The sequence below is a fragment of the Mustela nigripes genome, chromosome 6 (assembly GCF_022355385.1).
Source record: "Mustela nigripes isolate SB6536 chromosome 6, MUSNIG.SB6536, whole genome shotgun sequence".
Taxonomy (NCBI): domain Eukaryota; kingdom Metazoa; phylum Chordata; class Mammalia; order Carnivora; family Mustelidae; genus Mustela; species Mustela nigripes.
The window spans coordinates 110,344,121-110,371,806 of NC_081562.1; positions in this window are offsets into that span (position 1 = coordinate 110,344,121).

Consider the following 27,686-nt stretch of genomic DNA (forward strand, 5'->3'; position numbering starts at 1 on the left):
GGGGCACAGACCCTGGACCTCATGCCTGTGCTCTAGTGTCAGAGGATACAGGCCGTGTAATGGTTCCAGGAACCCAGACTCAATGCATCCCCAAAACACACAGGGGGCTTGACGTAGGCTAGATGTCCTCAGGGGACACCTGTATCTGATGCACATTCCCTACCAGTGTGGGGTAGGGAAGTGTCTGAATCACTTCCGTTGCATCTAAACAATGACATACAAGAATTGCACCCCTCCAGTTCTTACTTCCAATAATGGAAAAGGACATGGCCAATCCGAACAACCCTGAGCTTTGTTTAAGCTAAAACAAGCAAATCAACAGACAAAACAGATGCACAAGGAGCAATAAAACCAAAGCTTGTTGAAGTCACAACTCTGTAGCTCCCTGATTACATGCCTTAAAAAACAAATAAACTTGTCTTTTGATACTTTCTCTCTTCCAGTCTCCTCTCTTTAACGGCTATACAGCGTCCAGAAAGGTAGATTGTACTGAAGATATTCGATGAATCGCTACAGAAACTCATGTATCTCGGGGAACTATACTTAGGATATTGATGTTCTTTTCTTTTCTGCACTTTTCTGTGTCACATTCTTAATAACCCAGTGTCTGTCTCCCCATCGTGGAGCTGGACAAAGTGGACAGTAGTACTTTGGGTAATATATGGAAAAAACGTGAATGATCACTTCTGAAACTCTAATTTATATATTTTTAGCAAGCAATGTAGGCTTAAAGCCAGAATTTGTTACCGAAGGTAGGATTTTCTCAATTTGGTTAGCCAAAAGTCAAGGTAAGAGGACACAAATCACGGGTTTTCTCAAATAAGGTGGAGAACTATTATTTCTGTTTGTCACCGCCACACCATGGGGCTTGGCCCTAAGCATGAAAGACTGTTGCTTAGAATTTGCAAAAGGGTTCTGTTTGCTCCTTTGGGTTGCGAGGGTGAAGGATGAAGAATGGACAGAGGGGATGTGGTTAGATCACAGCCAGGTCCTCATTCCCCACCCCAATCTCCACTCAGTGGGAGGTAGCTTCGGAAGCATCCCTTTGTGTAGGCAGCAAACAGAGACCTCAGGGGCCCATAGCACATTCCCAACAGGCTGCCCACAGTAGGCTCCCAGCAGAAACCCTGTCTCTGGACACTTCCCCAATGGCAGGTGCCCAACGCAGTGTCACTGGGTAGGGAGGGGCAGAAAGAGATAGAGATGCAGATGGCCATCGTATGTCCTGACCGATCCTGTCTGGGCTTAAATGTTGAAGATGGTTGTGTATGAAATAATTTGAGAGCAACAGGGGTCTCTGCCCCTTTCCACATAGGAGTCCAGGATCACTCAGCTGGCCCGCCCTACAACATTTCAAGTTCAACTGTGTCACATGTGTGTAGGAAAAGTTCCTGAGAACAGCTGTCCCTGGATTCCCTCTTCTGGGGGCTGAAAGGGCCTCAGAGATAAGCACATGCACAGGGAAGGTGACCGTCCTGTGAGCTAGGAATCCTGCCAGAGGAGGTTGCTGGATCAGGGTTGGAATGGCTTAGCAGCCAGGATTTCTGAGGCAGATGGATGGAGCTAACGTGAACTTGGAGTTGTAGATGTGATTCTGGAAACACGGAGCTGCGGTTCTGAAGGACACGGACCCTGAGCTATCCAAAACATCATGAGCAGGGGATGGCTGGGAACCTCACCCAGGTGACGGGGGTCCACGCAAAACCTTATTCCAGGGGCCAGTAGAGACCAACACAGTAGCGGCCCCAACAGCAGAGGTGAGGCTCTTTCCTCCGGTACCGTCACAGTTTCTTCTTGGCATCCCACACAGCAGTGTCTTCTGTCAGAAGGGTTAGACTACTGTGACATCTAGGAAATACGTATTTTACCCCAAAACACAGTTTGAAATATTAAATCAGATGAACATCCCTGTGCTGGAGTCTGTTATGCGGCCCCATACCCAGTGCAGCACAGGAGAGGATTCATAAGGAAGAGCAGAGTGTTTATTTCTGCAGAGAAAGAAATACAGCCCTTTGGTGGCTCAGGGCATGGCATCACGGCAAATACGAAAGGGGCCCCAGAGTCGTCAACAAGGGTCCGATAAGGTGGAGATTTGTCCCCACCCATGTATATGAATAGTTGTTCTAGAACAGTGCCGTGACATTTGATTCAGTGTTTCACAGAAAAACAATAGAGGTTAGACAATAACACAGAACTACAAAGAAACAATATTTCCAAATAGTAATTAGCCAAAACAAATACCACTTACACCATTGAGATTGCTTTAGCCAAGACTGGTAAATAGTGGAATCCCCAATTTTAAACAACAAAATGTCCCAATCCGCAAGGTCAGGGGACTGTGAGAGAAGATTTAAGTAAAGCCAGTGCTAGGGAGGGAAAGAGTGAGCGAGCTCTGGAGAGAGGCTTCTGGGCACCTGCTGGGCTTGGCACCAACCCTGCGCCCTCGGGAGGGACCAGGCTCACAGCGTGATGCTGAGAGCAGGACCAGCTCTCATGACAGGGAAAAATCATGGAAAACCACAGGGCACGTATTCGGAGGTTAAACTGTAGCCGGTGTTGTGTAGCAGTGAAGAGGAACACGAAAGTGGTTCCCTCAAGTAAATTTTCACGTGGGTGACACAAAATACATAGAATTGTGGTTCTGGGGTGGTGGAAGAAGTAACTACATGGTCCTCATCACTCTGACCAAACATCCGATTCACTGGGGAGGTTTTTGAAAAGAGTAATCTTCCAAACCACACGGTATGAGGTTTTCTACAGATTCGATGTGTGCATATGCATACGTGTGATAAACTTACTTGAGATAAACTTATAACTTGGGATGAAATAATAGTGGTGTTTAAGACAAATTATTCTATTCGCTGCCTTTACGTAAAATTAAAGGGGACAACTGGAGATTGGTTTCCTGCATTTATTTTTGTTTTAAAAGTTTACTCTGTAGATCTATAAGTATTGGAATTACTGGTCTCAACAACCAAATGACAGATACCTTCAGACAACGTTCAATCTCCAGCTTAGAGGTCCTACCATGGGTATATATCATTTATATAAATTTAATATATATACTTGATATATATAATTTCTTTCTTGTGGTTTCTCATCTCATCTCCTGAGGGAAGATTAAAAAGGCAAATCCCAATAATGAATGCATTGCTGTTACTTTTCTCTTTGTTTGTTCCTGTGCACATGGACATGCACCAGGAGCCTCCCCTTATGTCTTTCCTAGGTTAGAGCCCAGCAGGCAAATGCGTCTTCATAGATCCCTAGTCCAGCATCTGATGCCTGAACCTTTGCAGGGCCTTATATATTGAGTGAAAGAAAGATACATTTGTTGGTGTAAAATGATCACTAGTTACATCATTTATGTATAAATTAAACATTAATCTTATCATTATATAGTGAAGTTCCTGGAGATTTAACTTAGCTGTGTATTGCTTGAAATATTTGCCTAGTAATTATATTCATCTGCATGAGATGAAAATAAAGCCAGGGCAGGCATTCCATTCTTTCTGCTCTTTTTGTCAAGTAGGAACTGCTTTTATGGCAGAGATTTGTTACCTTAAAAATCCCCCAATTCACATTCACAGTTCATCAAAAGCTCACCATACAATTTCTGGCACAGCGATAGGAGGCTGAGCAGATAGGTATCAAAAATGATCTGGGAACGAAGTCAGCATTTTTATAGAATATATGCTTTTTGGATGCTAGTATTTTTCCTTCTGTACATCCTTAAAAGCTACCATGGAATTTTTCCTCTCAACTTCTCTCAATAATCCCAAAGACAACTTACTTTTTAATAGTTGAAGTCATTTCTTTTAAGGGATATATAAAAGCTTGATGTTTATTTTTGTTTTTAGACTTTCCTGTACTCTGATACTTATATTTTCAAAAACAGTTAAAAATGCATCCCCTTATGAGATAAAGTGTGACGCCTACCTGAAGAACTTAAAGGCAGTGGAAATTGAGTGTTTCTGTTCCATATTTAGAGAAGAGTGGTCATGTCGCTTCTCAGCCACAATAAGTGTTACATGAATTTCTCTGTATCCCATTCAAATGAAAATGATCATTTTCTAACAGAAAAAAATAAATGAACAAGGTTCTGGATGAATCTTACAAGCAATCTAGCAAGCTCTCTTCTTTGCCTGCCTATGTCTCGGGTCTTCTGCAAGAGGCACGGCAGGGCTGGGGAAGGACCCACCTCAGGCAGGGCCCTGTGTTGGTGGTTGCTTTGCTGCCCTGGATTCTAGGACTTGAAGGCCTGTCAAGGAGCCTGGCCAGGAAATACCTGCTTTATTCCCTCTTCCCTTAATATTCAGACTTCATGGGGAGATCACATGGCCATGGAGTCTTCATTCAGAGTAGGGAAGCTATAATTCTGCCTGGAACATTCCCTATGGTATGTGTCTTTGAAGCCTATTTCCACAGGATCCTGGAGGGGGACCCTAAGGTTTTCTTGAACAAAGAAACTCACACGTAATGTTAGCATGATAAAAGCTCTGAGAATGTTCCTCCTCCCAACCCAACATTTGGACCTTTGATTCAGGCTTCTAAAAATGCATTTGGGGAAGGTATGTGTTGTGATGAGCACCAGGTATCACCTGAGTCTGACGCGTCACAGACCTGTACCCCCTGAAGCAAGTAACACATCAAATGTTAATTAATTGGATTTAAACTTAAAAATAATAATAATAAATAAAATAATAATTAAAGAAAGACATTTGATTCTGAACTCTTTTCTTGACAACATTGATGACTACGTCTCAGAAATAAAAGTGTTCCCCTCCCCCCCTGCATCCCTGTTGTTGAGGAGTCTGTGGGATAAAACCCAGGCTCAGTGCCCCTCCCACCACCACACCCCCTACGTCCACAGGTGGCCTGCCCCTCAGGTCCCCACCCACAGTCTCCCAAAGCTTCCCAGAGGAACCCTCCATGGAAGCTCAATCTTCTGTCCCTCAAAGTCAGGGGATCCATACCACATTTCCCAACCCAGGACACGTTTGAGAGGGAAGGGGAGCAGGTTGATGTTCCTGCTGGCAGAACAGGGGAAATCAGTCCCACTCAGGATAGCCTATAAGTGTAGACACCTCACTGAGGGACGTTCAAAGCAGCAATATATTTATTTTTGAGCCATAATATCTAAATATTCCTAACCGCATGAGTCCCTAAATTTAAAAAAATATATATATGCATTCTCTGAGAATAAAATTGGAAATACCAAAAAGCCCTAAAGCTATTTCGGCTGCTGGATTTGCTCACATTTTCATTAGAAACGTGAATACTGAGCATGACACCATGAATAAGGAATAAGGCTTCGTTCGGCAGAGGTACAACATTGGGGTTTAGTAATCTGTCCCTTATTGTGTGTCTAAATTGGAATGCCTGGATAATAATTTAGCCTAAGCCACCAGGAAGAGATGGTGACTTATATAAATCATACACCACTGAGTATATAGCTCACTAAACAAATACCAACAGAAAGAATAATGTTTGCCTAATGGTGGCGAAATGTCAGACAAAACGTAGACTCAGCAAAGCAATCACCACCAGCCTACACGGAATAATCCCATAAAACATCACATTCGAGGGCATGGGCGTCTCCACTGTCTTCCTCTCGTCTCCCAAGGGAAAGTAGGTGTTTGTCCTTGGTTATGGGGGAAGCAGTTGTGTTGTTTTATGTCTAGATTAGGGTTGGGTGCGGAAGAGAAGAAGAGACGGACCCCAAGAAAGAGGATGAGGACGGCAGGAAGGAAGAAGACGCGAGGAGAAAGGACGAATCTTCCAGCAGGTGAAACTGGTTTCTTTTGGATGGAGACCATCACCTCCCACTAGGACCGAATAAATCCCTTTCTGCCCTGCTCACTACTCCTCCCACAGCGTGGACTGGGGTACCAAGGAAAGAAGGAAGAAAAGGAGGGAGAGGCGTTCCACGGAGATGAAAATGAATTAGACGGCGTGGTGTGTCTCAAATACTCACCAGCAATCATACCATAGGCATAGTATTTTCTGAGTATAGTTTCAGTTCAGTTCTACGTTTCTAAAATACAAATTGAAAGATGGAAAGCTTACTCTCTGTTCTCTAACCGTTACTCTCAACTATACCCTGGATCTGTTGATTTGAAAACAAATATGGAAGAACAATCCTCTTCTTCATAATTACCATTCACGCTGTGGACAGCATTTTTTCAACAATAATGCTATATTCAATCACTAGCACTTCATGTACACTAAGAATCTGAAAATTTATAGAAATGCTTATAACAGGGGCAGCTGGGTGGCTCAGTGGGTTAAGCCTCTGCCTTCGGCTCAGGTCATGATCTCAGGGTCCTGGGATCGAGTCCCGCATCGGGCTCTCTGCTCAGCGAGGAGCCTGCTTCCTCCTCTCTCTCTGCCTGCCTCTCTGCCGACTTGTGATCTCTGTCTGTCAAATAAATAAAGAAAATCTTTAAAAAAAAAAAAAAAGAAAGAAAGAAATGCTTATAACAATGTTTCCTAGATTGCAAGGCATAATTTTTTTTTTTTGTCTTTTAGTTCACTTAATCCTTGTCTTCCACTTGTATGTACAGTGGGAGATATTTTCTGAGCTGTGACTTCGAGATTTAGGCAAGAGGCATAATGTCTAACTATGATTGACCCTTGAATCTGAGTTTAAACATCTTACGGGTGAATACCAAAATATATTTTTCAAAGGAAACAAATATTTATTGAGTATAGAACTGTGTCTATCACTGTGTCAGAAGAAAAGTGAAACAAAGTGTATTTCCTCAAGGACCTTGCAGTCTATATATGCCAGATGTGGAAAGGTGTGAAGCATCATGAAGCATTTTACTGAATAGACAGAATGATTAAATGGCGAGCGACGGCAGGGCATACATGTTCTGAGTCTGCAGCAAGGACCCAGTAAGACAGAGTTAACCTAAAAGTTATCTCCAGGTGTTATGGAAGCCTAATATCTATAAAAAATCTAACTGAAGTAGGAAAAGATGTTTGGCGTTGACAAACAAACTTTCAGGTGTCCAAGGATTTCATAGTTTGTAATTTGACAGAAGACTATTTAAACTGGTGGGAGATATAATCTCTTCATTTTGCAAAATGGATTATTCCATTCATTATAATCGGAGCATGAGTCATGAGAGAGAGAGAGGCCATGTTTTAGCGGCAATTATGGGGACGAACAGAGGACATAAATCCTGCCGCTGAGAGCAGACGTCTTGGATGTCCCGACTGAACCACACCACAGTTGTGCACTCGTGGCCAGATGGTACGTAGAGCCTGCTGCGGACAGCATTCCATGACCTCCACGTGTTCTTAGGTGATGCCATCTAACGATTCTTGAACACCAATGAAAGTCAGAAAGCAGAAGCGACGAGAAACCCTGTTTCCCATCCCTCGTACCTCAGTGTCTTAGTTCCCAGCATCCTGAAGAGGAATAGATGAAGTAATAAATGAGAACATGTTGACCCACATTCCCTGCAGTAGATACACTTTGGACGAATCTTTAATCATCTTTTTCCACCACCTGGAATGAAATAAATAATTGCACGAGTTTATTTTAATGTGTACCCGACCTGGAGGTCCAAGGACGCTGAGTGTATTGTGGTGCCCTAGAGCAGAATCTGTTCTGCTGGATAAGGCTCCTGCAAGAGAAACAAGAATTGAAGGTGCGAGAGGAGCAGAGGCCCCAGCCTAGAACAGACCACATGCCAGGGCCATCGGACCCATTTCTCCCCTTTTGCACCAGGAGGAGATTGAACCGGGAGAGATCAATGAATCCTCCAAACATGTCCACTCAGTCAGAAACCCATCCAGGTCTAATATCCAGAACATCCAACTTCCAGTCCTGTGTTCCTTCCTCTGATGTCACTCATTGGCTCTCCACTGACTTCACGCTTAGCCCAAAATTAACAGCACAGAATGTTTGTGAATCTCATTATGGATGGTACGTACTAGAGTAGAAGGCAGGAAAGTTGTAGAGTTGATATGAAGTCAACGTGTGCTTTCAATGAAGACTTATGGGCAATAAAAAGATCTCTGAAATAATGAATATTCCACACTAGATTTTAATACCTGTGTCCACTCTGAGTTGGGTAGGGTGAACACACCTGATGCACCAGGGTCTCTGTGTTCTGATCATACTTTCCTCAATAAAATGGTTTTGCTATTATGAGAGAAAATCCCATGTAAAGAAGACACGCTTGTGAGACTCTCCTGATGGTGGTGGAATCTTTGGCCCCTGAGAGAATTATACTTTAACATTAAAAGTCAATTTCCCATTATGTTTTTTTGACTGGCTTCTTACTCAGGAAACTGGTAAGAAAATTAAGAAAATGGTACCATGAATAGCCCTGTCTATAAGAACAGGTGCAATTAACATCTTAGTTAATAAGTTGACTTCCTGGCGTTGTACCTTGGTCTTGTGAGGGTGGCACATGTGAGTCCATAATGAAAAAGTAAAATAACGTTTGATGGGTTCAGAAGATGCATTCTGGGATTGTCAAGCTCAAGGCCAGACCCTGATGATGGTAAGTTAAAGGGCGCGTATAGTTAGAACGCCTTGGTGATTCATTTGGGGAGGCAGTGTCCAAAGTGTGGGGACTAAGCTTCCGAACTTCCAGAGTTACACACTTGCCCTCATCTCCTTCCCAACTGTGTGTCATGCTCAGACTTCTGGGAAAGCGAAACATAGCACTGCTTCTTCATTACCTTATTAAATAATTACATCACTCCCCTGCAAGGGTCCCATCCTTTCAGAACTTCTCACTTTCCCCTGAAAATGGAACATCAGTGAATTGACTAGGATGACACTCTTTGTCATCAGATATTTTGAATAAGTAACAAGCTTGTGTCTGGAAGTAAAAGCATGAGGAGTCTATGCGTAGGCTTTTGTTTATTGTCAGTGCTAACTGGAGACCCTACCTCAAGCAGACCACAGCAAAGAAAAGTTTCTTTGATTCATTTGTTCAATTTCCCTTACCAAATGCTTCCAAACAAAGACACGTGTGCTCGAGCTGGAGAAGCAAGTATGGGTACTTGCAAATTACTGTTCTTTAAATTATGTGTGTATGTTACACAGCTCTTGTATATATTCTACATTTCATTAAAGTATCTTTTTAAAAAGCAGCTGATTTGTTTTTCTTGAGCACAGCACTATTTTTCAAGCCAGGCATGTAAACATTACCACAGTCCCAGTAGGAAAGTGCTATTTGTAGTACCTACAGTGCCTGGGGCTTCAGAAGCACTAAATTGATCTATTTATTAAACTCAGTAACAGACATCTTTTGATGTAAGATGAAAGACGTTTGTTTGCATCATGATAAATGTGCAATTCTCAAAATATTTGTGAACAAGAACATGTCAGGGCTGCTGAACGGCCGTCTAGGGAGAAGAACCCACACTGTAATTGGGATAGGCATTGCGGGTGGCCGTCCAATCCCTGATCTTGCCCCAGGGTCACTAAAGAAAATGTGATCATTGTGGTCCACATGGTTCCCTGCGCGGGGGACACAGCTGGCCGCAGAGTGGCTGAGAATGGGACCTGGAGCTAGGCTCCTGGCTGTGGAACTCTGCTCCAAGGTCCCGTAACCACCGTGAGACTCTGCTGACTCAGCTGTGGAATGGTGATAGCAATGAGACTCTGCTTCGAGAGTCATTAACCTGGAGCCTGGCACAGAGTGAGGACTCAAGAAATGCTAATGAGGCCATTAGGAACTGTTTGTTGACATACGACTGTGCTCTACGGCACATGTGATGGGGAGCAGCTGAGCCACATTAAACACAAATGGTGACTTTAGAAACAAACCATCATGCACAAGGCCAGTCCACCGGACAAGGTCAAAACGCAGGAATGGTCAGAATATGAGAGTGACCCTCAGATACCGCTTGGAGCGTGTGAGAGCCTGGAGGTGCAGGTGCGGGGAGAGAGACAGGAACATGCATTGGAGGCTCTTGTGCTGGACATCCAAGGATGGGTCGGATTTGCATTAGCAGAAGACAGACTCTTCAGGAAAAAGCAGAGAGATTGTTGGAAGGCACAGCTTTTCTGTCATCAGACATGTGGATCTGGGGAAGTACAAACTGGAAAACTCTGGTCCAGATCAAGTGGGGGGAGGTTCATTCCAGTCCTACGGGCAAGGAGCATGGCAGGAACGTCCCCATGACCCAGGGGGCTTCCTCTCTCAGAGCTTCCAAAACTTGCAATATTTCATAGATCAGATGACAGTTTATGTCAAGAGCAGAACCACACCTACTGTTTTTTATTCCCTCAAGATTTAGAGCCTAAATTCGTAGTCCTCAGTTTGAACTTCCAGCGTCAACGTGCGATAAGATTCTCCTAGTCCAGGGACATCACAAGAATTCAGCAAGGTCACTTCTGGTATCACACGATCAGAAAGTTAGGCACAGAAGCTGAATTGAGTAGGAGATGCTAGGACACCATGGCATAGGGTGAACCAGGGACTGGCTGGAACCCCAGATCTCCTGTGCGGAGGCCGTACTGAGTTCCAATGCAAGGTCTACGGCCTGTGCCAATCTAGTAGTCAATGTGACTGGGTTTTTGTTTTTTTCCCCTGAATTTCTGCAGTGGAATGCTGGCACGGTTACAGACCCCACAGAATGTTAGACTCCCCTTAAAATTTTACTTGCTTGCTTCCTATTTCAACATCATTTTCTTAGTGTCCACTTAGTGTCCACATGTTCTTAGTCTCCACTGCATGTGGAGCATCACTGGGATAGGAGACATGGAGCTAAAGGAAAGAGCGAGGTGTGCAAACGGATTTTTGCACTAAGAAGTGCAGCAAAGAAGAGCCCGTAAACTCTGGTGCCTTGAAATGACTCATCACTCACATACTTTAGGAATGAGAGTCCACTGTGCAGTCAGCATTTTATTTTTTTTAATCTTTTAAGGATTGTATTTAAATCTTTAATAATAGACACGGCGAGAGAGGGAACGCAAGGAGGGGGAGTGGGAAAGGGAGAAGCAGGCTTCTCGCCAAGCAGGGAGTGCGATGCGGGGCTGGATCCCAGGACCCTGGGATCATGACCTGAGCTGAAGGCAGGCGCTTAAGGACTGAACCTCCCAGGTGCCCCTAGTCAGCATTTTGTAGGGACCACAGGGTGAAAGAGTCATTTGTAAAGTGGACCTTGGACTTTTCTCAGAGCACAAAGACTCTCACATAACCAACTTCGGGAAGACCTGTGTGGACATGCATGCTTTCCGACTTTCCCTACTCAACAGGTTTCCTTCTTTTATGACCCAAAACGTTTTCCTTGTATTGATCCACAAGTCCTGCTGTTATATTTGTGTCTGTTGCTTTTGTGATCATTTTAAGTTTAATGATGGAGAAAGAGATTTTGAGTGCTTCTACCTTCCACAACTGAGTGAGAATAATTTAATTAAACTAAATCAAAACTGAATTTCACTTTTATGGAGAAGTGAGAATAAGTCAAGCGAGTCTTCCCTGAGTGTGATGTGCGGACTTTGTACGATATCTAATTTACGCTTAGTGTTGAACTCAGATCACAGGCCGAGCTGCTGGTGAGCCACCGTGCTTCTGGGGCACATGGCACATCTCGCCACAGCAAGCTGTAGGGACTGGGAATGAACAGCAGTGAAACATGTAATCACACAGATCACAGTGTCATAAACCTCAACCTTATGTTAGCTTGCGCTTCAGAAAAAAAAAACCTAGGCATTGTCGTAATACCATACAACTTTAAAAACAAACATTCAGGAGTCCCTGCAGTGAAAATGATACAGCAATTTTCACTGTTTAACATTTACTGCAATCCAAAAATAAAATAAAGCAAAATATCTTGAAATCTGCTCATATTCCTCCCCCACAAAACACGGTTTGTTATTGCTGTTTGTTCAAAAGAATGCCTAGCATTCTAACCTTATCCAGATGAATACCTAAGCTAGGAATTTTGTCTCTCCAAAGTAATCAAAGCCTGGAGTGCTGCGCAGGTAAGGTTCCTGTAACAGTCGGTTAGGACTCTAAGGTGGCATGTTGGAGTGTTGGACCAGCACAGGAGGAGCACCCTCTTACTGACTGTGCTCTCTAATGGTCACCCTGTTACTAGGCTTCCTGATTGCAGTTCTTGCTACCCACCCTTACTTGGTTTGTCTCTCCCTCCTACCTCTAAAAGTCAGATTACGCTTCCCTCCTCCAGTGATTCTCCGTAAGTGAATGAATAAGTGATTGCCATGTGTGAACCTCTGTAGGCTCATGTCCCTCCAGCTCTCTGTGTCTTCTGTAACATTCTTACCCTTTGCCATTCATCTCTAAATTTCCATGTCCTTTCTTAGAATCATGTCCCTGCTATATGCCTACCCTGAAAATTCTTCTGATGTCTTCAAAATTTGTTGGGTTTCAAAATGTCCCTCAAGGTGTAGCTAGACCACAGCTTCCACTGTGCAAGAGCATCTGGCATCCCTTGATCCGTGGCTGGCTCTTCCTCTGAGTGCCTATGGTTTTGGAGTTTTGGTCCAAAGTGGTCGAGAGTGGATGTGAAGGCGTGCTGCATGCAGTCTTTTATTTCCATGTCTGCTTTTCTCACAAGATAGTCACATCCTAAATATTAGAGACAATAGTGTATTGATTGATTTAATTTTATTCTGAAGTTTAGCGTTGCTCTAAAGATGGCCAGGGCACAAATAAATTTACTTCTGTAAACTTTACATCTCACAGAAGACTGAAATAATTAGCCTAGAAGATTATATGTGACAATATGGATGTGGGATGTAATATGAAAATTAGGCTGCAGAGCAGAGTTGAATACAGGTTTCTCTTCCTTCTCTAGGGAGCTGAAGGAGGCTGTGGGTTTCAAAACTACTTCTTTAGATCCTCCAATAGCTTACAAGTGAGCGAAACCTTTATTGGGATAGTCTCCCAGGCACTATACTGTGTACACAAATTATTTGAAGATCCTTAGATTTAAAAAAAAAAAAAAGACAACAGCAAAACTTTTTCTTACAGGATTTTTCTTTCTGCACAACTTTGACCATAACTCTGAAATAAAGACAGAAAATTGTCATATATGGCCTTGATTATGTTGAGGTACATTCCTTCTAAAAGCTTTTCCTCTAAGATCTGGAAAAAGTAAAGGATGCCCAGCCTCACTTTTTTTTTTTTTAAATCCAACATACTACTGGAAATTCTAGCCAGAGTAATTAGGCAAGGGATAAAATAACATTCAAATTGGAAAGAAAGAAATAATATGATATCTGCTTGCAGATTTAGAGAACTCTAAAGATGCCACCAAAAAACTGTTAGAACTAATAAAATCAGTTAAGTTGCAGGGAACCAAGTCAATATACAAAAACATGTTGTGTTTCTATACACTAATACTGAACTATCAAAAAAAATTAAGACAACAATTCTACTAACTCTAGGATCAATAAGAATAAAGTACCTAGGAATAAACCTAACAAGGAGATGAACGATTTGTACACTGAAAATTATAATAAATTGATTAAAGAAATAAAAAAAGACACAAATTAATGGAAAGATATCCTATGTCCATGGATTGGAAAATTTAATATTATTAAAATGTCCATATGTTCAAAATTTATTTACAGATTCTATGTTATTCTATCAAAATTTCAATGGCATTTTTTATAGAAATAGAAAAAAAATCTTAACTTAGAAAAAGAAAAAAAAAAACCTATAGCACCCAACCTATAGCATCTGAATAATCATGAGAAAGAACAAAGCTGAAGGCATTATACTTCCTGACTTCAAATGTATTACAAAGCACAGAAATTCAAACATTATGATCCTGGCATAAAGGCAGACATACGGATCAACGAAACAGAATAGAGATAAAAAAATAAATCCACATTTACAGGCAACTGATCTCCAAAAAGGACACCAGGAATACACAACAGGGAAGGACATCTCTTCAACAAATGGTGTTGGCAAAGCTGGACTCTGGCAAACAAAAGGATGAAATCAGACGTTCATCTTATGTCATAGAGAGGAATCAACTCATAATTATTTAAGATCTAAAGGTGAGACAAGCACAGAAAACATAAGAAAAAAATTAACAGTGGAACTGTCTTAAGTTATATTGAACTAAATCTTCGGTACAACAGCAACAAAAGTGTCAACAGAGTAAAAAGACAATCTATGTCGTATAAGAACGTATTTGTGAACACTATATCTGGGAAGGAATTCATTTCCAAAATGTATAAGAGGTTCCTTCAACTCAACACCAGCGATAAATAATTCCATTAAAAACGTGCAAAGGAGGGCGCCTGGGTGGCTCAGTGGGTTGGGCCGCTGCCTTCGGCTCAGGTCGTGATCTCAGGGTCCTGGGATCAAGCCCCGCATTGGGCTCTCTGCTTGTGATCTCTGTCTGTCAAATAAATGGGTAAAATCTTTAAAAAAAAAAAAAAAAACTTGCAAAGGAATTGAATAGACATTTCTCCAAAGAAGACATACAAATTTCCAATAAGGATACAAAAAGAGCTCAAGTTATTGATGAGACCAGAGAGGGAAACAAACCGTAAGAGACTCTTCATGTTAGGAAACAAACCGAGGGCCGCTGCAGGGGAGTGGAGTGGAGGGTTGGGGTGCTGGGCGACGGGCACGGGGCAGGGATGTGTTAGGACAAGCACTGGGTGTCACATAAGCCTGATGAATCACAGATCTGTACTCCCCAAACAAATAATCCATTATATGTTAACTAATTGAATTTAAATAAAAGAAAAAAAGCGTTCCCTATCACTCATCACCAGGGAACTGCAGATCCGAACCACAGTGAGGTGTCAGCTCTCGCCTGTTAGAATGGCGGTATCAAAAGGACAAAGGATAAGTGTGAGCGAGGGTGTGGAGAAGTTAGAACCTCATGCACTGCTGGCGGGAACGGAAATTGGTGCAGCATTGCGGAAAACCATACAGAGGTTTCTAAAAACATTAAAAATAGAACTCGCATGGGATGTAGCAATCCCACTTCTGGGTATAAACCCAAAATAATTTAAATCAAAATCTCAAAGAGATGTGCCCTCCCATGTTTATTGCTGCATTACCCACAACAGACGAAGCATGGAAACAAGCCACGTGTCTATCAACAGAAGAATGGTCTATGCAGACAGTGGAAAATAGTCTAGTCTTAAAAAGAGAAAAGCCCTATGAGTGAGTGAACCTGGACAACATTATGCTAAGTGAAACAAAGCAGCTGCAGGACAGACGCTGTTTGAGTCCTCTTCCATGAAGAATCTAATATGGAAGCAGAGAGTAGACAGATGGTTAAAGGGGCTGTAGGAGGGGGTAAGGGAAGCTGTTGTCCGACGGAAATAAAATTATACTTTGCAAGACGAGCTCTCGAGGTCTGCTGTGCAATGCAGAGCCTGTCGTTAACAGCACAGTGTCGTGCTTCGACACTTGTGAAGAGGGCAGATCTCAGGCTGAGTTCAGAGCAAGGAGATCCAGGGAATCTGGGTGGTGAGGGTGCTCATCACCGAGTTTGTGATGATGGTGTCACGGCTGTGTGTTTGCTCCCCAGGTCCTCAACATGGATACACTAACCATGTACAACTGTTCTGTGTGATGTATGGAATTGTCGAATCACCACGTGGGGCATTTGAAACATATAAAGAGATAGGGGCACCTCTTTGGGTATCTCCCTATAGGTGGGGGAAATAGAAAATGTAAAAAAAAAAAAAAAAAAAAAGTCAAGAAAGAAAGAAAATTTAACAAGCTCATGACAGACCAGGACATTCTCTCTTCAACACAGAAGGATGGTGAGGTGGAGGGAGTGGGGCAGGCAGGGGCAGCGGCCGGTCTACACCTCCGGCAGCCCCGGGCCCCCCGCTCTGTCTACATCAGCCGTGGGGACAGCAGGGCAGCTGGAGTTGCCCAAGAGGGGTCCAGGACTGCCCACGCATGTGGCCGCTCCGAGACTGTGGCTTAGCCGTGGGAAGTCAGAGTGACGTCACCAAGCCAATCTGGGCATCCCTAGCAAGGAACAGTGGCTGGCGGTAAGGGTCAGGTGAGAGTAGTTTCCGAGGTCGTGCGAGGCGGAGAGCAGGTCGGTACAGGCTCGGGGGACATTTGTGTGCGTCCTTGTCTCTGGCCCCGAGCGGAGCAGGAGGCTCCGTCTGGGGCAGTTGCAGAGCACAACTTCTTGTCCACGACAGACTCAGCGGCGGAGGCAGAATGTCTCTCTGGATCAATACCCGGGCGGCCGCACGTTAATGGGAGGACCTGGAGTGCAGAGCGGCGATAGCGTCCTTGAGCAGAAAGACTGCAGGATTGTTAACAGCAAAGCTCTGATCGAGCTGGTAAACGGTCTTCAACGCTTACCATTCCATTTACGAAATTCCCTGCTCGCCTGCCTCTGCTGTATGGTTCGTAAGATGACCTCGATAATGACCGTCTCTCTCCAGGGCTCCAGGTGCTCTGTTTTACAAAGATGGAAACCATCTTAATGGTTGGCCCTTTTAAACTCCAGAATCCCCGTCAAGTCCTCGGCTTTGGAGCTCGTCTGATCTAAGCAACGGCTTCTCATTAACGCCGGTATCTTATTAGTATAAGTATGGATGAGGAAAGCAATGTTTCTGGGCTCCAGCTCCATTTCATGTGGCAAGACAAGCGAACAGGGATGCTGAAGAGGAGTGTGCTTGTGATTCATCTCGGGAGACGCTCCCCACTCCGACTTACCACATGCCTCCGAGAGCCGCCGCGCCGGTTCCTCGTCTCTGCGGCCCGGCTCGCAGCCACTCGCCTCGGCGCCCGCCCGGCCAACGCTGAAGTGACAGCAGGCGTGAGCCACCAGGCCGGCAAATCCCAGCCTCAGAAACACTTGAAAACAGGAAAAGGAAAAAAAAAAAAATCCTAAGAAATTAAAGAAAAGCAAGAAATAGCTTTTGAGGATTTTGCAGTGTTGGTCCGTATGCAAGCGCTTGCTCTCCCCTCCTGGGCCCCCGCTTCCCTCTCTCTCTCTTTCCCATCACCTTACCCAGTTATTAGAACAGAGAGAAGGAAGGGAAATCAATGGGACGGAAAGCTAAACAAACGCAATGTTTTCGGAAACGTCACAGAAGGAGCAATAATGGATCGGTTGACCTGATTTCCCTGAGGGGTTATTTGACAAATATCCTGCAGTTTCTCCTGCAATCACTCACTTCGGGCTGGGGAGGCGATGGGCTAGTGGCTAGACGGCTAACCTTCCAGCTCCAAGGGACAAGAGTTACCCCCACGCTCCACTTGGGTCTACCGGTAACAAAGGCCGGTGTTCAGGAGTGCACGGCGGTGTGCCTCCCCGAGGCCCCCACCTACGACAACATTCCAAACCACGTCGTCCCCACAGCCAGCCTCTTCACACATACGCAGAGCAGCAGCGTGAAAGCAAACAGGCAAATCAAGGCGATCAGAGCATGGTGGAAAGATGTTGGAGCCGAGTGGACCCCATCTCGCTGGTATTTAGAAGGAGGGTGCTAGCTTTGCCTGAAACTTAGGCTAACGATCTAGTGGCAAAACTTAACCATGGAAAACGGAGATACTAGTGAAATCTTAGGTCTGAAGCATAGGCATCCTCTCATGTTGACAGATCAGGTTGGACACTGATGACTTATTTGGGAATAATTGCAGATCACTGGGGACCTCTGTGTAAACCCCTACCTCCCCCACAATCCAGAACGTGGCTACAGGCCACCTCCTGTAGCCAACATGGCCTGAGCATCCAGCACAGGCCAGGTGCCGTTCCAAGCAGGGTAAGGCCGAGCTCTGTCAGGAGCGACCGGTGACTCCAGACTCCTTTCGAATGAAGCAAGGGGGTCTCAGAACGTTCACCAACTTTCTCAGCATTGTTCTGTAGTGAACAATGTAACCCGGATTCAAGCTTAGCTATTTCCAGACACTAGTCTTTTAATAATTATGAAGTATTGCCTGACTAGAAACTGTGTTTCACACCTTCTGACTAGGAGTCCTGCAGTGACCAAAACAGGATGTACGGCTTCTGCCCGGACAGAGGTTGCTGTTGTTAAAGGGGCTGTAGATCGATTGGTCCGTCCATCCATCCATCCGTCCGTCCAACCACTTACCTGCCTCCCTACCTTCCTGTCACCTCTCCCCATACATAAAGCCGTCTAGCGGCAGATAAATGTACATCTACATCTCTCTTCATAGAGACTGTATTGTATGGCAGCAGAGAGACGGGTCTAGGTCCAGCTCTGGTCGGACAGCCGCCCTCTGGAAACACGCTGCAGCGACGCAGTGAGCAGACCCTGGCCCCAGTTTGGGTGGATCTTGATCTTCCTCTAACCACTTAATGCCTGAGTGACTTGGGATGGCTCCAGTAATCTCGGTGCCCGTACCTCCTCTCTAGAGTGGGAGTAATTGCATTAACTTATAGGATGTGGAGAATTAAATGATTTAATGTACCTAGCACCTTCCCCAGATTTCCTGGCGAATCGTGGTGTTTGTGTGACCAGTCACGGGAGAGCAGGGAAGGCAGTGGACTGAGAGAGACCCAGCCCAGAGGGGAAGGACACCAGGCTGAGAAGGAGGGACTCGATTTGGACAATTGGGAGAGAAGAGATGGAAAATGTTGTCAAAGGGGATAACACAAGAACCTACAGAGAAACAGTTGAGCATCAGATGACGTTGGGACAGAGACGGCTCTGCCTGACTGGCAGTGGTCATTGTGTACAGGCTGGAGAACACTTGCAGAGCTTGGATTACATTTCTCTTTGAGTCTGATTCCAAAAATTCTCTTAATTTTAGTTGGAAACCAATAAATCAATCTGCAGAAACAGACTCCTCCCAGCCAATTTGTGTTTTAATTATAGCTTTCTGGAAACACAAAGACTCTATCCATGCAGTGATTTTGATGGTAGGTATTAATGCCTCTTTGGGAGGATTTCTAAACAGCCTCGCACTCTTGTGTCTCCATAGATTCATGTCATATCAGCATCTGCCAACAGTTTTGGTGCATATGGCTGAGTTGATAGACAGAAAGCCAACTCAGAAACCCATGATTTCCTCTGCTTAATTCATCTGTATTCTCGTAAAACAGCGGGGATGAGGAAATGATGAAGCTTGTCAATTCCCTGGAAATCAAGAGGCCGGCCTCTTTCAACTTCTTTCATTATCACTTCAGGAAAAGACCCCAAAAAGCCACTTACCGCTTGACAACCATCCAGCCAGGTGTGCGGTTGCTACTAGGGATTGTTAATTTTACTACAGGTGTCCGGAAGAGGAAAGGGTAATGATGCAACCTTGAAACCACTCTCCCTTCTCCCTCAGAGTCATTTCTTCTTCTGTCTTCGCAGCTCGGCTACACTGCGACGGGGCAAGTCATGTCCCCTGCGTCTTGAGTCTGCCAGGCTGACCTCCCTCAGCGGGAGACTCGTGCCCCCTCTGAGCATCCCCATCCCAGCAGCATAATGGAAGGCGATGCCACGTGGTTCTCTTTCCCAGGAGCCCTGCCACTGGAATCCACCCAGTGTGAGGCAGAGCTCTCTGTGCACAGAAGACATTTTTTTACAGAGCGATGAACTAGGGGTCTGCCTCTATCCTATAATGAACCACTTAGACAGTATGTGGGATTCTGATAAAAGTGCCCACGAATTACAAGATAGTTGAACTAACAGCTTGTAAATTTCTGAAGAAAGTTATTCTTTTATTTATTTTTTAAGATTTTATTTGCTTATTTGAGAGAGAGAGCCTGTACCAGTGGGGGGGGGGGGGTGAGGCAGAGGGAGAAGAAGAAACAGATTCCCCACTGAGCAGGGAGCCTGGCATGGGGCTTCATCCCAGGACCCTGGCATCATGACCCGAGCTGAAGGAAGATGCTTAGGGACTGAGCCATTAAAAACAAAATCTTAAAAAAAAAGAGAAACTTGTATATACAAAAAAATTACATAAAATATATGTTACCATAATTTTAGCAATCTTTTAATGTATAGCACCGAACACACTATAAAACGTATTATATGTTTTCTGTATGTTGAACTGATTTAGTTTTTTATAAGGTGACAAACACAAGCATACATGTTAGTCCAGTTCGACTTCTCTCTGACACCATAGAAATTTTGCAATTTTGCATTTTGAGACTTGGGGGTTGAAGCTTGGGATGCCAGATTTGAATCAAATTATTGCCAGGTCTGATCTAGGTCAAATCTCTTAGTGGATATGTTGTTCTTGATCCAAGAAGATAGAAGCTTCGGGAGCTCAAAGAAAAGTGGCCTGGGGACAGATGCAGCTGCCCACAGATCTGTCGGAAAACACAGGGGGGATAAAACACGGAGTGACTCTTAACAACAAAACTCAGGGTATAGGGACCAAGGTTTTTAGCTTACCTGGAGAAATAAAGTCAACAGACAAGCTGGAAATTTACATTCAACCCTCAGTGCATTCATTTCTCTGTGTCTAGACAAATTTACATGCAGAGAAAAAGCATAAATCGAGAATTGATGCTTCATTGCTCCAGTCCTGGCACGAACGGTCATTATTATCCATGTGTGCTAAATACTGAGCAATCGGGTAAATTTTTGCTTCTTCACACTCAGGGGAATTAGGAGAATAACCCCTGTTTAGGTCCTACTAAAGACACTAAGAACATAATCACCTATCAAATCCATAGGTAATTAGTAAATATTCCCTGAATTAATGTTGTAGAACATATTTCTCATTTCATTACTATGAAATCCCATAGAACCCCACTTAAAATAATAATCACTATAGCAAATAGGACAGTGTTATTCGTCACCAAACTACATGTTCAGCATAGTTTCAGGATTAAAAAATAATTTAAAACAATGACTTTGGGGGCACCTGGGGGGCTCAATCTGTCAAACACCTTCCTTCAGCTCAGGTCATGATGCCAGGGTCCTGGGATGAAGCCCATGCCAGGCTCTCTGCTCAGCGGGGAATCTGCTTCTTCTCCCTCTGCCCACACCACTCCCCCCCACCCCAGTACATGCTCTCTCTCTCTCTCTCTCAAGTAAGGAAATAAAATCTTAAAAAAATAATAAAAGAATAACATTATTCAGAAATTTAAAGCTGTTAGTTCAACTATCTTGTAAGTCGTGGGCACTTTTATCAGAATCCCACATACTGTCTAAGTGGTTCATTATAGGATAGAGGCAGACCCCTTGTTCATCGCTCTGTAAAAAAACGTCTTCTGTGCACAGAGAGCTCTGCCTCACACTGGGTGGATTCCAGTGGCAGGGCTCCTGGGAAAGAGAACCACGTGGCATCGCCTTCCATTATGCTGCTGGGATGGGGATGCTCAGAGGGGGCACGAGTCTCCCGCTGAGGGAGGTCAGCCTGGCAGACTCAAGACGCAGGGGACATGACTTGCCCCGTCGCAGTGTAGCCGAGCTGCAAAGACAGAAGAAGAAATGACTCTGAGGGAGAAGGGAGAGTGGTTTCAAGGTTGCATCATTACCCTTTCCTCTTCCGGACACCTGTAGTAAAATTAACCTGCTCAGCAGAGAGCCTGCTTCTCCCCCTCCCTCTCCCTCTGCCTGCCACTCTGCCTACTTGTGCTCTCTCTCTCTCTGTCAAACAAACAAACAAATAAATAAATAAATAAATATCTCTTTTTAAAAAAAGATTTTATTTTTAAGTAATCTCTACACCCAACATGGGGTTCAGACTTACAACCCCAAGATCAAGAGTCCCATGTTCTCCTGTACCAGCCAGACACCCTGTGTGTGTGTGTGTGTGTGTGTCCTTCTTATTCATAACATGGTCCTCCTGTCCTTGAGGAAGTTTTGATAAAATTACTTTCTTGGGTGTTTCTGCATCTCCTCCGTCCTCCGTGACCTTGCTCTGTAACCACAGGTGCTCTAGTTTTCTTCCATCCTCACACTTCCCCTCTCTGCTTTCCTTAACTAGGGCTCAGTCATCTTACAGATGTAAATAAAAACACTGGACACGTTGTAGCGCTTCGGAGGATAATGGGAAGGAAGAGTCACACTGCTGGTAACATGTTAGCATTACGTAAGCACGCTCTTCCCCTCTCCGCGGACACACACATTGCACCCCAGGGACCACCTCCTCTCACTGTCACTAGCACAAAGGGATTTAGCATAAAAGAAGAAGAATGATTTCCATCCTCAGGCTGAGCATTAGCAATGCTGTGTTGAGAAATCGTGCCCCGAGAGGAGGATCATTTCCCACTGGATTGAAAAAATGCAAAATAGCTATTCATTCACTGAGCTATCCATCCAAAAACAGAGGATTGGAATGTATGAAGTCAGGAAGGATGATTTTACTTGACTTTGGTTTAGACACTCTATTTCTTTTTAGGAATAATAATAATATCTAATGATAACAGTAATGAGGTATTGATGATGATGACAAGATAACACCTTTAGCAGAATCAGAGTATTTTAGATCCAAAGGAAAAGTCAATCTAAAATTTAAATAATACCCTGATGTAAGTTAGGCTGAGTGAGAAACAAGGAAATTCAGCTACAAAAAGTAAGAAAATAATTTTAAGTTTTCTTCCTCAAATTTATGTCACACATCAATGTTTTCTTTTCTTTTTTTTTCCTGTTATTGTCTTCTAGCTTTAATTGTTTTCTTATGGTTTTCCCCCAAATTTGGTTGTTCCATACTAAGGATCCCTGACTTTTGAGATATTATGTACATGAGTAATTGAGTAATATCATTTGAAACAACAACCAGCTCATGTCAGCGATATGCGGTGAGAAATGCTAAAAAAGAGCATGTGCTGTTCCTGCAATGGACCTCCGGCACCTTGAGGTGATGTCCTGTGCCTTCTCCTACACGCGTCTCTGCTACGTCTAATAATAAATGACTAATATTTACTGCACAGTACACATTGGAAGTGTAACCTAGATGTGGAGTCTATGTTACCCATTCTACCACACAGAATACTTTGTAGCTTTTATCTTGTTGATTTATTTCAGAGAGAGAGAGAGAGTGAGGAAAGGAGCAGAAGGAGAGGGAGAGAGAGAACCTCAAGCCGACTCCCTGCTGGTCATGAGCCCGATGCGGGGCTCCATCTTGGGACCCTGCGATCATGACCTGAGCCCGAAATCGGGAGTTGGATGCTTAAGTGACTGAGCCACCCGGGCGCCCCGAGCTTGTTGATTTAAAACAAAGTTGTAGTTCATTTGTCCCACTTTCCTCTGTACCAGCGGTTCAGGGAGCATGAGCCACCTACGGGTTTTTGCCACAGGATTTTCATAGTAAAGACAGGAAGGCAGAAGAATCATAGCAAATGAGTAATCCTAGAGAATTTGTGTTGGTTCCTCTGTCAAAATCTCAGCGAGATAAACAAAGTACCGTCTGTCCCCTTAGCCTTAAGTTCAGCTTTTGAAATTTTAATACAGCGATGACAATTCGTGACATGAACAAAAATATTTCAGCCCCAATATTTAAACAATAGACCATTTAATACCTGAAGACAGCATTTTAAATTTTCTTTTACCTTGTTTAAATGTTTTGTTTCATATTTACTATGAAAACTGAGTTGAGTGCTATGGGAAAAACAATGGAAGTATCTGTAGAAAATATGTTTGTTCCCAAAAAACAAAGCGCAAGAGCTGAGAGAGAACAGAAAAGTAAGTGACCTGAGGGAGAGGGAAAGGCCAGATGCCGACGCGCACGCGGCTGAGCAGCGGCTGGGGCCACCGCCGGCCCTGAAATCAGGAAGGAGCAGCACTTACGATGGCATCCTGGGTGAAATCAGCTTACGCCGACACGCTGACATCCCCAAGAAGAGTACGCGATTCTTATTTAGTTGGATTAAATCAGAACATTCACATGAAAAAAAAAAAAAAATCAAATGTGTGTTAAGTTTCATGCGCGTCTGGGGCACCCCGGTGATACGGTCTGTTAGATTCTGCCTTCGGCTCCGGTCAGGATCCCTGGGTTCTGGGATGGGGTCCCGCCCCAGGGCTCCTTCCTCAGCGGGAAGTCAGCTTCTCCCTCCCCTCCGCTGCTCCCCCTGCTTGGGTGTTCTTCCTCTCTCTGACAAAGAAAATCTTTAAAAAAAGAAGAAAAAAAGAGCTCATGTAAGTCGTGTCCCGTGTACCCCGATCTTCTGCCCCTGCATAGGCTTGTGGGTGTTTGTCCTGAGGTATGAGCGTGGCTCGCAACTTCTGAACCGTATCTTCATCAGAACAATACAGCTCCGATCTGCCCACATCCTGCTGTGACGAGTGCCGCCTCCCTCGGACGGCTGCGCTCATTCCTTTGTGTGGACACACCATGATGGTTTGGGAAAGCTGGTACTTCAGGGATACTTCTGGCATCTCCATTACAAATGATGAATAACATTTAGGATATTTTCTACCACAGTTATTAAATGTATCTGGAAAACGAATTATCTTAGTTTGTACCAAATTACCCTCAATGAATTTAAATGTTTTACATCTGGGGTCAGTAATGCGTGGACCATGACCCAAATCTGGCTTTCTATCTATTTTTTTCCATTTTTTGTATGACCCATAGGCTAAGAATCATTTTTGCTTTTTTAAATGGCTGTCCAAAAATTGTGTGTGTGTGTGTGTGTGTGTGTGTGTGTGTGTGCTGTGTGAGTGAGGCCCCATAGAGTCTGCAAAACCCAATCAGAAACAGTGGCTACGTGATTTGCAGCACTCAGTACAAAATGAAAACCCACAGCACCTTGTCAAGAATTATTAGGAATTGCAAGACAGCAGCAGCAGAGCATTAAGCCAAGTGTGGGGCCCTCCAAGTGAGGATTCTGTCTGCTCACACAGGCCCCAGGCTCACGAAGCCCCACTTACATGCACCGTCTGGCCCCGGGCCCACGCCAAGCCGACCCCAAACACCATCAGTGACAAGGTAACAGACCCTGTTTCTTCACATCTTACTCAACCCGGTTTGCCGGTTACAGTGGCAGGAACACGTTCACGGGCATTTCTAGCCTGTGCAGGAGGGGGAGGCGTCATATCGCCTCAGGGGCCAGTCACACGTTCTTTTTCCAGGAACTGTCTTCACACCGTATCTCTGGCCCCTGGAACAGGACCGTGGATAATCTCACATTACACGTGCCGGGTTATAATCTTTAAAAAATCTGTATTCTGTTCATGTAGTGAGCAACAAATATTTTCCAATTTTTCTATTTGTCCTTGGGATTTTATTTCAATTCTTATTCCCAAGCGAATGTTATTACGTCTCATGGGATCAAGTTAACCCGCGTTTCTCGTCATCTCGTGGTTCTCACGCATGCTCTGAAGCCTCAAGACACGTGAAGAGCCTGATGGCTTCTTTTTCACTGACCAAGACTCTGAATACATTGTCTTCCTGGAGTTTATTCTGATACCCATTAAGAAATTTAGTGTTGGGGCGCCTGGGTGGCTCAGTGGGTTAAAGCCTCTGCTTTCCGCTCAGGTCATGATCCCAGAGTCTTGGGACCGAGTCCCGCATTGGGCTCTCTGCTCAGCAGGGAGCCTGCTTCCGCCTCTCTCTCTGCCTGCCTCTCTGCCTACTTGTGATCTCTCTCTGTCAAATAAATAAAATCTTAAAAAAAAAAAAAAAAGGAAGTTTAGTGTTATGGGCTGAATCATGTCCCCTCAAGATTTGTCGACTCCCAGGACTGTATTTGCAGATGGCCCCTTTAAAAAGGTGATTGTGTTAAGTGAGGGCCCTAGGGCGGGCCAAATCCAGTCTAACGCTGTTCTAGGAAGAGGAGGTTAGGACCCTGAAACACACAGGAGGCAGACCATGTGAGGACACGGGGAGGGGACGGCATCTGCTTGCCTAGGAGAGAGGCCTCGGAGACAGCAGCCCTGCCCACCCCTGGCCCTCAGACTCCCTGTCTCGAGGACTGTGGAACTTTGTTATGACAGCCCTGAGCCAACTAATAACGTGGGAGTTTATTGCTGTATTAGGAGATACTTATTTAGTGAACCCAACAATATTTACTAAAAAATCTCTATTTCCCTACTCGTTAGAAATGGCACTTTCTGGAGACTCAAATCCCAGTATTACCTGAATTTATTCCAGAGGATTCTGTTCTATTGTGTTGATCTGTCCATCTAGCAAAGAGACAATATCATACAGTCATTATTATTTTTTTAAGATTTATTATTTTTTAAGATTTTATTGGTCAGAGAGAGAGAGCGCGCACAAGCAGGCAGAGTGGCAGGCAGAGGCAGAGGGAGAAGCAGGCTCCCCTCTGAGCAAGGAGCCCCATGCGAGACTCGATCCCAGGATCCGGGATCATGACCTGAGCCAAAGGCAGAATCGTCACCAAGACACCCAGGCATCCTGTGATTATTACAACTTTGGTATGTTTTACTCTGTGGCAAGTTACCTTTTTCTAATTATTCCTTTTTAAAATTATATTTATATTTGTGTTTGTTTGATTTTGTTTTTTTTTTTTTACATATAAGCTTTAGAAGAATTATTATTATTTTCCAGTTTGAAGTAAATACCTTAAATATTTTAAAAAGTATTTACAAAGAGTTGACTTAATGATTTTGAACTTCCTTGTTGGAGCACAGAGTATCAGTTTCACTGACAAGTCTTTCTTGGCTTCTGGAAGTGTTTTCAATGTCTTTGTAAACAGATCACAGTTGTTTCTCATACTTTATCTCTAGATGTACTACTTCTGGTGTTTCTGGAATTTATTTTGATATTAGATAGGAAGGTCATATTACAGTCTACCTTGTTTGCATATAAACATATGTATGTATATAAATTACATCATCGAAATAAATAAATAAATTACATCATCTGTGAACACACACATACAAACATCTGTTTTCAATAAACATGTCTATCAATTATCAATATTATTTGGTCATTCTTGCAACAGTCTCTGATATATTTGTGTAATTCTTAGGTCACCCAGATTCCTCATGGTATTTCAACAGGAAAAAAGGCGTTTATTTTTAACTCCCATGTAGATAACAGAATCCACACTTGGGAATCAGAGTTTATAATGTCCTTCTAATACTTCCTTTGGATTTCTAGTCTTCCAATACTAGTTCAATCATGCAAAGATATTATTTTAGCACTTTATTGCCTAAAATTAAGAGTGCCGCTCTCATGTGGCAGAGACTCTAGTTTTGATTCCCACCACCAGGGTCTCCATGCACTTAGCAACCCGAAAACATCAGAGAAGGACCTTGAAATGTCCCATTCCTCCTGGGGATGCTTTCTTTCTGACGACAGTATTTGAATAAACCTAATTAATCCTCTTCACGCCAAAGTAAATTTGTTCGGCAGCAACTGAAAATCCTTATGAGTGAGGAGAAATCTTACCCATAATTTTGTTTCCTACAGAATCCTAAATAATGATAAATATAAACCACAAGGTATATATTTAAATAATGACAAATATTAACCCCAGGAAAATATGCAAAGTATTCACCAAGGGAGAAAGGAAAGGGTAGCTCCTCAAGATATTGCCGCTGTTGGGCCGCATTCCTGATAGCTGGTTCTTTCAGCAGTGTTTGCAGCGGGGGTCCCAAACATGTTTTGGGTAACCTTGTTCTCAAAAGAATACACACACACACACACACACACACACACACACACACACACATTTATATAAAAGATTAAGACCGGGACGTTTTTGAATCAGCATCTTAAGGTATGAAGCTACAAGGTGATGATATTCCGTTTTAATGATGTGATATGATAGTATGTCAAGGACATTATCCAAAGTAAATATTAAACAATAATTTATATATTTATATATTATAGTACATATATAGGACATAAATGTCATATGTA